A 12,994-nucleotide genomic window follows, 5' to 3' on the forward strand; every position below is an offset into this window, starting at 1 on the left:
TTGTGAAAATATTTTTTAAAAATTTGAATACAGACCAAGTCTGGAAAGGAATGTGCATAAATGAAAATGATGGTAAGACCATGATATTTGTAATGAGAATAAAAGCACTTACTGAGTACTTACCATGACTAGAGTATCTGCTGGGCGCTTTCCTTATGTTACCTTGTTTGATTCTCACAAGGTAGGTACAGAGGAGAAAATCAAGGTCAGAGAGGGTAGGTGACCAAGGAGGGATTCAGTCCCAGGATTGTCTCCTAAAGCCCATGCTCTTAACCCCTAAACCACATGCCATTCCTTTCTTGCCCCCACATCCTTATCCTTGTTACTGCTGTTGCTACAAAGGAGAAAATAACAAATCAAATAGCTGCAGAACAGGAGGATGGGAAGTCCCGTTTTGTCAGGCCAGGTTGATGGGACTCCACTAGTATGCACGCTCCACCATTGGACACGGTCAGATCTCAGATGTCCTGCTGCATTTTTTTCCACTTTTTGTTTTCAGATCCGTGCATCCTTTCGTCTGTGTGTCCAGTCTGCCATTGAGCCCGCTGAATGATTCTTCATTTTTATGTCCAGTCCCTCTCCAGGGGAAGCAGAGAAAAGGCTGGGAGTGGAGCTCTCTCAGCTAAGAGGAGAGCAGCAGAGCCCGAGGGGCACTGAGGCCAGGGAGGGGGCCAAGAGGCCAGGGCCAAACGCTCCAGGGTGGATAAGGAAGAAGGATAGGAGAGACCGAGGGAGCCCCAAAATTAGGACCATAGGCCAGGACATGGCCTGGACATTTGTCCAGAGCTCCCAGTATTTACTGCCTGCCCTCAGGGTTTGGGTCAGCCAGGTTGGGAGGACCACGGGAGGAGAGGATAAATGCATCCACCCAGCACATGTGGACCAAGATCTACTAGGTGCCAGGCACTGTGTCAGGCATGCATGAGAAAGACTGGGCCCCCGCCCCCATGGAGTTCACAGTCCAAGGCAGGATCTGGGTATTAAGATGTTTTGGGAAAATGATTTAGTCACAGCTGTGCTAAGCCCTAAAAAATAAATGAAGAATATACCACACAGAGGGGCGCCTGGGTGGCTCAGTTGGTTGAGCGTCTGAGTTCGGGCTCAGGTCATATCATAGCTCGTGAGTTCGAGCACCATGATGCGCTCTGTGCGGACAGCTCAGAGCCTGGAGCCTGCTTTGGATTCTGTGTCTCCCTCTCTCTCTTTGCCCCTCCCCCACTCTGTCTGTCTCTGTCTGCCTCAAAATAAACAAAAAAAGAATATACCACACAGATATCTCCCAATCATTTTTTTCTGTTTATTTACCTTTTTTTTTTAACTGTAGCTTTTCTCTCTCTAAGTTTTCCCAGCATCATAGACAAGAGTTTCAGTTTGGAGACTCACTAAAGTGAAACGTGAATGGAAAACAAAACAAATAAATGGAAGAAATGAACAGGCAAGGAGAACAGAAAGAAGCCAAGAGCAACGAGACTTTCCGGAAGCAAAGGATAGTGGTCACAGTGTCAGGCAGCAGCTGGGAGGTCAAGCAGACTGAGTAGTGGGGCTCACTGGGCCACTGCCCCAGCTTGGCCAGGAAGTGATGGGGAGGCAGCCAGTGGGAAGAATGGAAGGCGAGGAAGAGAAGGCAGGAGAGTGGGCCCCTCTTCTAAGGAACTTGGCATCAGAGAGGAGGAAGAGGGAGCTCAGAGGTGAGGAGGGAATGTTGGAACCCCGACCGTGTTGATGGGAGGTGCCAGAGCTCTAGGGGACCCACTTGGGGGAAGGCTAGTCCCCAGATCAGACTGGTGTCCCTTGCTAGCTAGATCCCTGGATGCTGGGGCAGGAGGAAGGGGCCTTATGGCCAGAGTCTGCTTTTGCCAATCTGTAGCCTGAAGCAAGGTAATGCAGTCTAAAGGTTACTTTCTCCACCTATGCGTGTGTATGGGGGAGGAGGTGGTCTTAGAATCAAATTCACATCACACTGGAAATTCTCTCCCAACAATCAACAATCATCAAGAGAATTTTACACAGCTGGCAGACCCGGGAGGGCCTTAAAGGGCATCTTGTCCAGAATTTCTCAACCTATTTAAACTCCCAACCCTCCCCGAATGTCAGACCCTGGGATTTCAGGTTACCCCCACCACCACCCCACCTCCCCTGAGGGTGGGGAGGTTTGCCCTGCTTAAGAATTCGCTGGGCTTCCATGGTGCTCTCCCAGCCATGGAGGTTATATCAAGCTTTACTCTCTGTGGTCTGAATTACAAAAATAACAGGCACTTAATTCTAGTTTCCCAAGTATGAAATTATGACATTGAATATGGTTTTTCTGGCTGCCTGAGCCCACCTTCAACACTCTGACTGGTCCCTTAAATCCCAAGGGGTAATTACGGTTTTCTCCTCCTTAAAGTGGTTTTCACAGAAGAGCCTGGCCAAAAGGGGGCCCCCAATGGGATGGAGGCCAACCATTCCCATCCATTTCGGAATTTTAATTTGCAGAGCTTACATGCAGGCTCACACCCTGTCTCCCATGTTGTGGTCTGATCTACTTACTCTGCGTTCTTTCACATGTACATCTGCAAGCTTCACGAGCCCACCCTTTTTATTGTTATTTTGTTCATAAAGGTGACCTGGGGTGATGAAGAGAGCACTGGACTAAAGGTCAGGAGGCTGGGGTCTAGGCCCTAGATTTCAGCAAGCTGTGTGACCTTAGGTCAGTTACTTGGCCTCTCTGGGCCTCAATTTCTTCTGATAAGAAATGGGGATGATCATTTACCTTCTCTTGCCTGATGGGCATGGATTATTGTGATGGTCAGATGACATCATGATGGTGGGTGGGGGCGAGGTGCACTCTCAACTTGGTGAATCTTATGAATCTTATTCAAATCAGAGAGAAGAAAACCAGCTGTCTACTCTGCATTTGGGGCAGTTTCCACTTCTCTCTTTTAATCACCCTGCCAGAAACTTCTTTGCACAAATCACCCATTTCCAGTGGACACATTTCCAAGAGTGGAATGCTGGGGTCCCAGGGCCAGGAAGAGATTTAGAGCTGCCTCTGTCTGGATTTTTGCTGACCGTTCCTACCAGAAGGACAGAATCAGGGAGTAGCTTGAACTCCAAAGCTTTTGGCTCCACAAGCAAGTTCTGTCATGAAACAGCCTCCCCACAAGGCTCATGCCTCTAGGGAAGCCTGGCGCTGTCACACTGGGACCCCTCTGGATGGGAGTCTGTTTAGAAAGTGAGATTGTTTCTCCTTTCCTCTGACAGGCCTACCAGGTGCCACATGACAGGTCCAATGGGCAGAGTGCAGGCTCTAGGTCCAGCTGACCTCTGTCACAGGAGAGGGGCTATATAGATGAGGACCTGGTACAGGGATGTGTACAGCCTGTCACAGCTGGAAAATCAGACTCCCCAGTTTAGGAGGGGTCTACACAGAAGGGCATTGGTTCCTCCCCCAGAGTATTAACTCTGAGTAACATGCAATGTCCGTGCCAGAACTTTTCCTTGGGTATGAGGGTCCTCTGAATGGCCAGTGGCCTATTTGGCTTTTGTCATTTCGAGCAGGGCCTTGGCTCCAGGACCAGAACCAAGCTGGCCTCAGCCACTCCCTGGCTCTGTGACTCTGAGCAAGGTGCCTTCATTTCTCTGAGCCACAGTGGTTTCTAAATTGAGATGTTGGCAGGATGGCTGGGATAAGTGCCGGCCTGCTGTGAGGCAGGCTAGTGAACTGACAGGGCCTTGCTCACTTCAACCCACGAGAAGGGTGGCGGGTGCTTCCCACCAACGTCCCGGCTGGCTTTCTGTGCACCCCGCTTCTCACCTTCTCAGCACGGCTGCTCTGATTCCTCTAGGGCAGTCCTCCCAGAAATCTCTGGTCTCAGGATAAACTGGACACACAGGAGCTGGCAAGAAAAGAAGAACGGCACCATCCAGCCTGATAAGCATGTGATAGGCTCCCTGGGAGCACAGAGGAGGTACCCTGCTTAGCTTTGTGGAGCAGGAAATTATCTCACTGAATCTTTGAACCAAAACCAGGTGATAGGTGTAATTATAAGTCTCATTTAGAGGTTTGGCCCCTTACTCATGGCTGAGCAATGGCTGAGTCAAGATTCAAACTGAGGCTTGCCAGCCTCCAAAGTCCATATTTTCAGCCTCTTGGCTTTCCTGCTTCCTCAGAGCTGACACTGACTCCATGTATGGTTGGCTCAGCATGGAAAAGAGAACCTATCACCTCCTTTGTTCTAAATACCATACTTCTATTAATACAATCTATAATCAAGTCACTCCATGACAGAGTCATTCCATTGACAGAAGGGAAAGGAGATGAGAGTGGGAAGTTGGGCAGGACATATTTTCCAAATCTCCACTTTGCAATAGTTTCCCCTGTCTGCTAGTGGAAGGAAGGGGTGCCCCTGAGAGGGTCCAGTTTGAAGGAGGTGTTTCATTAGGAAATACTAGTGAGCTGCGGACACAAGGCATCAGAACTGCAGCCCCACGGCAGGAAGTGGCCTCTCTGTTGACAGTCCTTACAGGAGGGAGACAGAAATGTGCTCAGACATCTGGAAGGGAGGAAGATAGATAGAGGCAGAAAGGAGTCTGTTACATGGTTAAAGGTGTGGAGAAAAGATAAGGATTACTGGAGGAATGCACAAGCTTGCTGGAGTCTAAAACAGTGTTAGAGACGCTGAAAACGAGATTATCACAGCCACACACAGGGAAGCACAAGAAAGTGATCAGGCGTTAGGGGGATAGAAAGGATGTCAGGATCACAATTTCAAAACAGCTGGGACAAGGGGTGGGGCACTTGGATGATTCAGCTGTACAGTCATGGCCAAAGTTCTCAGCCTGCATTTCGTGGATTGAATATGCTAATTAGGCACTGGTCCCTGAAAACTGTGCAGGGAGCCCCCTTTTATTTACTCACTGTAGCAACATAACAAAACCACCCCTAGTAGGCATGTGCTAAGGACATTACAAGCATTATCTCACATATCTTCCCGAACACCCTGTGAGGTTTTGCTATCATTATCCCATTTTCCACGTGAGGAAATCAAGGCTCACACCAGGGGAAGCAACCTGCCCAAGGTCACTTGGCTGGAGAGTAGCAGAGCTAGAATTCAAACACAGGCATGTGCTATTTCGGTAATCCATGCCTAGGCAGAAGACGGGAGAGCATAGGGACCCATAGCAGGACCGTATTTGGAAGGTTTGTAAAGTGAGATTTGAGGTAGCTTGGCTCTTAAATGTCAGGCCAAGGGATTTGAACTTGATCTCAACCATAGTGGGGAGCCATTGAAGGTGTTTGAGCAGGGGAGTTGATCTGGCAGTCTTATGAGGATGCAGTGGAGGAGAAGTGTCCAGAGCAGCTGCGGAAGGTTCTGTGCAGGAGTTTTGAAGGGAGGATAGGCCAGGAGAAGCAGAAAGACAGCACCCCTGTATTCACAGACTGTCGGCTAAGTGGCTCCCAGCTGACACTTTCTCTGCATTCCATCATTGCCTTGTCCTTGATGCCTGCTGGAGTCTGCCCTTGGCATTCAGTCTGTGGATAAATCCAAGCATATCAGGCCAAGGCCCCAGTGAAGAGAGATAAATGATTTTCACATGGTGCAGAGCTGTGGCTATGAGCGTAGCCCCTGGAGCCAACTGTCCTGTGTTTGAACCTCTACTCTTACTAGCTGTGTTACCCTAGACAAAAGACTTAACCTCTCTGAGCCTCATTTTCCACCTATAAAATGGGATGGAGAGCAGTGCCCACCTGCGATTGAGGATCCAGTGACATGGAATATGTTAATGGCACCAGGCCCAGGCCTGGCCCTGGGTGAGTGCCTAGAGAAGGCAGCTATTTTTGCGTGTGGGTGTGTGATGCTCTGCGTATGCTAGTGCCTGCCCCTGTACAGAGCGTTCGTTCTTTGCTCGTACGAAAGCAACTGCCATCACCTTCACTCTGCCTGAGGAATTTGTATTCCCTCCAACTATGCACATTGCTCAGACATTTGAAATTCATTGATTTCTGTCCTTTCCTTGCAAGGCTTCAAATTCATTTGTAGGACAGTCCTTGTTCCTTGTTATTGGAAGGGCTGGCTGAGTTACGGGATGGAATCTATTTCTTTTTAATAACTTATATTGCTCCCCCACCCTCCCACCCCCACCCCGGGCCACATTACAAAAACAGTAACATGCTTCTCGGTGTGATTCACACAAGTCAGCAAAGAGAAAGAACATTTCCACCATCCGGAAATAATTGCTGTTAGGATTTTAGCTCTTATCCTTCCGACATTATTTTAGAAAAAGGAATATGCATACGGGTTTTCTCTGAAAATGGGATCATACTACATGTGTTACTGTCACCGTTTTTTCAGTTAGTTAGACATTGTGAACATGTTCCATCTCTCATCTTTGTCCTTTTAATGGGTTAACGCTGTTCTATCAGATTACACTTTAGTCAACCCGGTAGCTGTGCATTTTGGTTTTCTCATTATTTGCTATTAAACTACAGTGAACAACCTCCTGGCTAAATATCTGTCCACATCCATGATTATTTTCTCAGGGTAAGTTCTTAGAATTGCTAAGTCAAATTTTTTGACTGTCGAATTGACCTTCCCAACAGGATTTGAGAACAATCATTTCCTATGTCTTTGCTCAGGCTGGGTATTACAATTTTTAAAAATTTTCCCAAGTTTATTTTTTAATTTGTGTTTTATTTTTTTGAGAGGGCACAAGTGAGCAAGCTGCAGAGAGAGAGAGAGAGAGAGAGAGAGAGAGAGAGAAGTAGGGCTCACTCAGGGCTCATATTTTCACCCAAAGCGGGGCTCGTGTTCACCCAATGCGGGGCACAAGCTCACCCAACGTGGGACTTGAACTCACGAACTGTGAGACCATGACCTGAGCCAAAGTCAAATGCTTAACGACTGAGCCACCACCCAAAATCTTCACAAGTTTGCATATCTAGCTATTTTTACTTCGCAAATCTTTTCTTGCAGAACCTCAAGGAATAGATGCAGGTATAAAATGGGCCCGAGAGGGTGGGGGGTGGGCAAAATGGGTGAAAGGGAGTGGGAGATAAAGGCTTCCAGTTATTGAATGAGTCATGGGAATAAAAGGCACAGCATAGGAAATATAGTCAATGATACTGTAATAGCTGATGACAGATGGTAGCTATACTTGTGGTGAGTATAGTATAATGTATAAACTTGTCAAATCACCATGTCGTACACCTCAACCTAATGTAACACTGTGTGTCAGCTACACTCAAATAAAAATTAATTTAAAAAAATTAAATGGGGGCGCCTGGGTCGCTCTGTTGGTTGAGCGTCCGACTCTTGATTTTGGCTCGGGTCATGATCCCAGAATTGTGGGATCAATGCTTTGGGCTCTGCACTGAGCATGGAGCCTGCTTGAGACTCTCTCTCTTTCTTTCTTTCTTTCTTTCTTTCTCTCTCTCTCTCTCCCCTGCTTTGCCCCTCTTTCCTACTCTCTCTGTCTCAAATTAAAAATAATAATAATAAAAATAAAGACAACATTAAAAAAAATAATCCAATGGACCTGAGAAGCAAACCTCTTGCACACTAATGACAGCCCGGAGTCGGTTTCCCGAGGAACTCAGCCTATGATAGGCAGCATCCTTGTGTCTACTGGGGAAAAGTCTAGAATGTTCCAAGGGCTGGGCCTTTCTTTGAGCTGCCAGGACAAGTTGGACTCCACCCAGAGCTGAAAAGTTTTGAACATTGGCAGGCAGCCCTAGAGTGCCAGCCCGGATAGCTCCTGGCTGGGTTAATTAAGCAGTCAGCTTGGTGAGGATTTAATGCACAGTAATCCTTACTCCCTTTGACACCCCTCCAAGATGACAGCATCTCCAGAAATAACAAGAATCATAGCTGCCATTCTGCAATATCATGGTGGGTATCTTACAGATGAGAAAACTGGCTCAGGGAGAGTAAGTAACTTGCCTAGATTCACCCAGCCCGTGGGTGGTGGGGCTTGAATTCTAACCCAGGACTGTCCATTCTGAAATCAGTGCTGTTTACACCTCACTAGAGCTATTCAGTGGGAATAATAAAATGACCTCTTGGATTATTGGTCAAATAAAGTGACACATAAACTGCAAAGCACTTAGTACAATGCCTGGCTCATGGCTACTAGTTGATAAATGTAAGGTACTAATCAGAACTCCTCCAGGGGCTGACCTTTCTTCTTAGAATGAAATCCACATGACCTACAAGACCATACAATATCTGACCCTGTCTATTACTTCCTCCCTTCCTTTAGTTCAGTGAATAAGCCAAACCCATACTCACCCCAGGGCCTTTGCACTTGCTGTCCTTGTTTCCTGAATGCTCTTTGGATCTTTACCCGAGATTCAAATCTCAGCTCAAATGCCATTTCCAAGGAGAAATGTTCCCTCACTAGTTACCTGAGCATTTCACACTGCTCTTTAAACCTGAGTTACCCCCTATATTTTACCCAGTTTTATTTTATTCATAGCCCTTAACATGAGCTGAAGTTCTTATTTAATTTGTTTACCATCTGTCTCCCCAACTCGAATGTAAGCTGTAAAAGGGTAGGGATCTTTCTTGTTCCGCACTCTATAGCCAGGGTCTAGAACAGAGCCAGGCAGAGTAGGCACTCAATACATATGTATTGGTTGAATGAATGAATGAATAAGTGGTTTCTACCAGTTTTCTAGAGATTTTTGAAATTGGACATCAGCTCCAATACGCTTAGCCAAGAGAGTGGTCCTGCTTGCTCAGAGCTACACTGGATGCCAACTTCTCAGAAAAGGATTTCAGAGGCCTTCAGTAACCTACTTTTATGAGGTATCCAGGCATTTAGCTTTTCCTAACACCTGTGCAAGGGGAGCAGGTGGGAAGTTCTTGGGGCTTTCTAACCAAAAAGCCCCTTTTCAGCTCTTGACTCCAGGAAATATCTCAGGCTGAACTGGGGAAGGAAACTTTTTCCAGTAATAAACAGCTTCTTGGTGCCAGTCTGAGGAGGGTGCTAATCCTCATTTCCCCCACCTGCGAGGCACATCCACCCAGGGAGCTCTGGGGAGGCCCAGCTCTCAGTTGGCAGTGCCACTCAAGGGCAAATTCTCATCCCTTCTCAGGAAGGGGAATCCTGGGGCCTCCAAGTAGTGGGTTCTAGGCCTGAAGCCAGGGCTGGGGGCACACATTTTGCATTTGTCTGTGTTCACACCTTCTCTGGGAAGCCCCCTTTTAAGACCCCCGCCCATTATAAAAATAATACACACTTGGGGTGCCTGGCTGGCTCAGTCAGAAAAGCATGCAACTTTTAATCTCAGGGTTGTGTGCTCGAGCCCCATGTTGGGTGTAGGGATTACTTAAAAGTACATTATTTAGGGGAGCCTGGGTGGCTCAGTCGGTTAAGCACCCGACTCTTGATTTCGGCTCAGGTCATGATCTCATGGTTCATGGGATCGAGCCCTGCATCAGGCTCTGCACTGACTGCACAGAGCCTGCTTGGGATTTTCTCTCTCTCTCTGTCCCTCTCCTGCTCATGTGCGTGTGCGCTCTCTCAAAAACAGACTTTAAAAAAAAGTGCATTAATTAATTAATCATAACAACAGAATTACTGTTACCCAGTAATTCTATTTCTGGTATATATACCTAAAAGAACTGGGGCATGTGGGTGGCTCAGTTGGTTAAGCGTCTGACTTCCACTCAGGTCATGATCTCGTGGTTCATGAGTTCCAGCCCCACGTCGGGCTCTGTGCTGACAGCTCAGAACCTGGAGCCTACTTTGGATTCTGTGTCTCCCTCTCTCTCTGTTCCTTCCCCGCTCGCAATCTGTCTCTCTCTCAAAAATAAATAAAAAAATTTTTAAAAAGAATTAAAAGCAAGGTCTTGAAGACATTTTTGTACATCCACAGTCATAGCAGCATTATTCAAAATAGTAAAAACATTGAAACCCAAGTGTCTACTGATGGATGAATGGATAAGCAAAAGACGGTATATGTATATATATGATGAAATATTATTCAGCGTGAAAAAGGAAATTCAGCGAAATGCTACAACATGGATAAACTTTGAGAACATTAAGTGAAATAAGCCAGCCACAAAAAAACAAATACTATATAATTCTACTTATATGAGGTACTTAGTCAAAATCATAGGGACAGAAATTATAATGGTGGTTGTCAGAGGCTGGGGAAAGGGAGAATGGGGAGCTATTTAATAGGTACAGTTTCAGTTTTACAAGATGAGGACAGTTCTGGGGATGGACATGTGAGTATATTTAATATCCTGTATACCTAAAAATGGTTAAGATGGTAAATTTTGTCATGCGTATTTTATTTTTTTTTTTTTTGACAGAGCATGAGCAGAGGAGAGGAGCAGAGAGAGAATCTCAGGCAGGCTCTACACTCTGCATGGAGCCAAACTCAGGACTCAATCCCGCAACCCTGGGATCACGACTTAAGCTGAAATCAAGAGTCAGATGCTCATCCAACTGAGCCACACAGGCAACACCCTTTTTTTAAACACGAGAAAACCAAATTTATTTTATTTTTTTAATGCTTATTTAGTTTGAGAGCGAGAGTGCGAGCAGGGGAGAGGCAGAGAGAGAGAATCCCAAGCAGGCTCCGCACCGTCAGCACAGAGCCCGACGCTGGGCTCGAACTCACAAACTGTGAGATCATGACCTGAGTGGAAATCAAGAGTCAGACACTTGACCGACTGAGCCACCCAGGCGCCCTTATTTTATTTTAAAGTTTTATTTATTCAGGTCATCTCTATACCATCATGGGGCTCAAACTCACAACCCCAAGATCAAAAGTCACAGGTTCTTCTGATAGAGCCAGCCAAGTGCCCTAGAAACCATTTAAAAGCGTGCATATGTACATAGGTAATCAGATACGGAAATTCTCTGGTGTTGCTAATCTTTTTCATCTTTGTCGATTTGGTAGTCAAAAAATAGCATTCCATTTTGTTTATTAGTGAAACTGGGCATTTTTTCATGTTTGTAGCCACTTTTATTTCTTGTACTAACTTCTGAGTTATTTACCTTTTTCTTAGTAACTTGGAACACTGCTTCATGTATTAGTGAGGTTGGTACTTTGCCGTATGTGTTGGGTATTTCAGTTAAAACAAGGTTTTCAACAACTGCATATTTCACCTCAACAGTAATTCTTATTTAGGATATTTTGTTTTCACTTTTCCCATTACAAAAAACACCATGATGAACATCCCTTATGGGTATCCATATTTTTTTAGGAAAATTTGCCAGAAGTGGGGTTTCTTGGGTCAAAGATATGCACATTAAAGATTTTAATACATAGGTACAAAATAGCCTTCAGGAAAACGGTGCCACTGCACATGCACTTTCTTATAGTACAAGTTGCATATGTATTTGATACAAAATGGCATTTACAAGGGGCCCTTGGGTGGCTCAGTCAGGTAAGTGTCTCGATTTCAGCTCAGGTCACAATCTTGCATTTCGAGTTTGAGCTCCACGTCAAGCTCCTCGACGACAGTGCGGAGTCTGTTGGGATTCTGTCTCCCCCCTCTTTGCCCTTCTCTCTCTCTCTCTCAAAATAAATATGCTTAAAAAGTGGCATTTACAATGTCTCTTGTAGTTCAAGCCTGTTAGCCACCACATGCCTGGTTGCACCTACCACAGTGCCTCACACACAGTGGCCACCCAAATATTTGTTGAATGAATGACTGTACTATGTTCCTTGAACCTCTTCCTCCCATCCCTACTGCTCCATAGCCTGCCAGCAGAATCTTCTGGTTCTCCAGGTCCTTAAGCATCCCCCCATGTCTCTCTGCCAGCAGTTGTGTCCACGAGCCAGGATCTGTGACTGTTAACTACATTTAAATGTTTCTTTGAGAGAGCAAGAGAAGAGAGAGGGGGGGAGGGCAGAGAGAGGGAGAGAATCCTAAGCAGGCTCTCAGCACAGAGCCCAACACGGGGCTCAATCTCATGAACCGTGAGATCATGACCTAAGCCAAATTCAAGAGTTGGACGCTTAACCGATTGAGCCACCCAGGTGCCCCTTAACCTGCATTTAACAACTCATTTAATACTCACAAAGAACCCACACAGAAGGTACCTCCATGAATCCCATATTACAGACCAGGAAACTGAAGCTCAAAGAGGTCAGGTGCCTTGCCCTTGGTTCACACAGCTAGAACTGGTAGGGTGAGGATTCAAACCTATCAAGGAAGCACCATGATAAACCAAACTCATTAGAGAGGGGAACTCTGGCAGGAAGGTCAGAGTTCTGGTCCAACTTCAGCATCAGAAGATGGGCTGTGGCCCAGAGAGGTATGCCAACTTGTCCAAAGACACTCAGCAAATTAAAAGCAGAATGGAGAGATCCAGGGGCAGGGAATGGCCCCAAACCCTCAGGGCAGGGTTTTTTCCTACAGCTGAATCCACTGCTTCCCTATGGTTAAGCCAGTCAGTTCACCCCCATGCGATTTTAGAATGGAATTTTAAATCTTAAATAGAATTTAAAATTTTAATTTTGGGGGTGCCTGGGTGGCTCAGTTGGTTAAGTGTCTGACTCTTGGTTTCGGCTCAGGTCATGACCTCACGGTTCATGAGTTCAAGCCCTGCAAGGGGCTTGCTGCTGTCAGCACAGAGACCACTTTGGATCCCCTGTATCCCTCTTTTTCTGCACCTTCCCCGCTCATGTGCTCTCTGAGAAATGAATAAACATTTAAAAAATAAACATTTTTTATTATTTTTTAAATGTTTATTCATTTTTGAGAGACAGAGACAGAATGTGAATGGGGAAGGGGCAGAGAGGGAGACACAGAAGCAGGCTCCAGACTCTGAGCAGTCACCATAAGAGCCTGACATAGGGCTCAAACTCATGAACCACAAGATCATGACTTGAGATCATGACCTCAGATGCTCAACCGACTGAGCCACCTAGGTGCCCCCAAACTAAAATGGAATTACTGGGGCACCTGGCTGACTTAGTTGGTAGAGCATGCAACTCTTTTTTTCAAGTTTTATTTATTTAAGTAATCTCTACAACCAACACAGGACT

The sequence above is a fragment of the Panthera onca genome, chromosome D3 (genome assembly GCF_046562875.1).
Source record: "Panthera onca isolate mPanOnc1 chromosome D3, mPanOnc1 haplotype 2, whole genome shotgun sequence".
In the NCBI taxonomy this organism is placed as follows: domain Eukaryota; kingdom Metazoa; phylum Chordata; class Mammalia; order Carnivora; family Felidae; genus Panthera; species Panthera onca.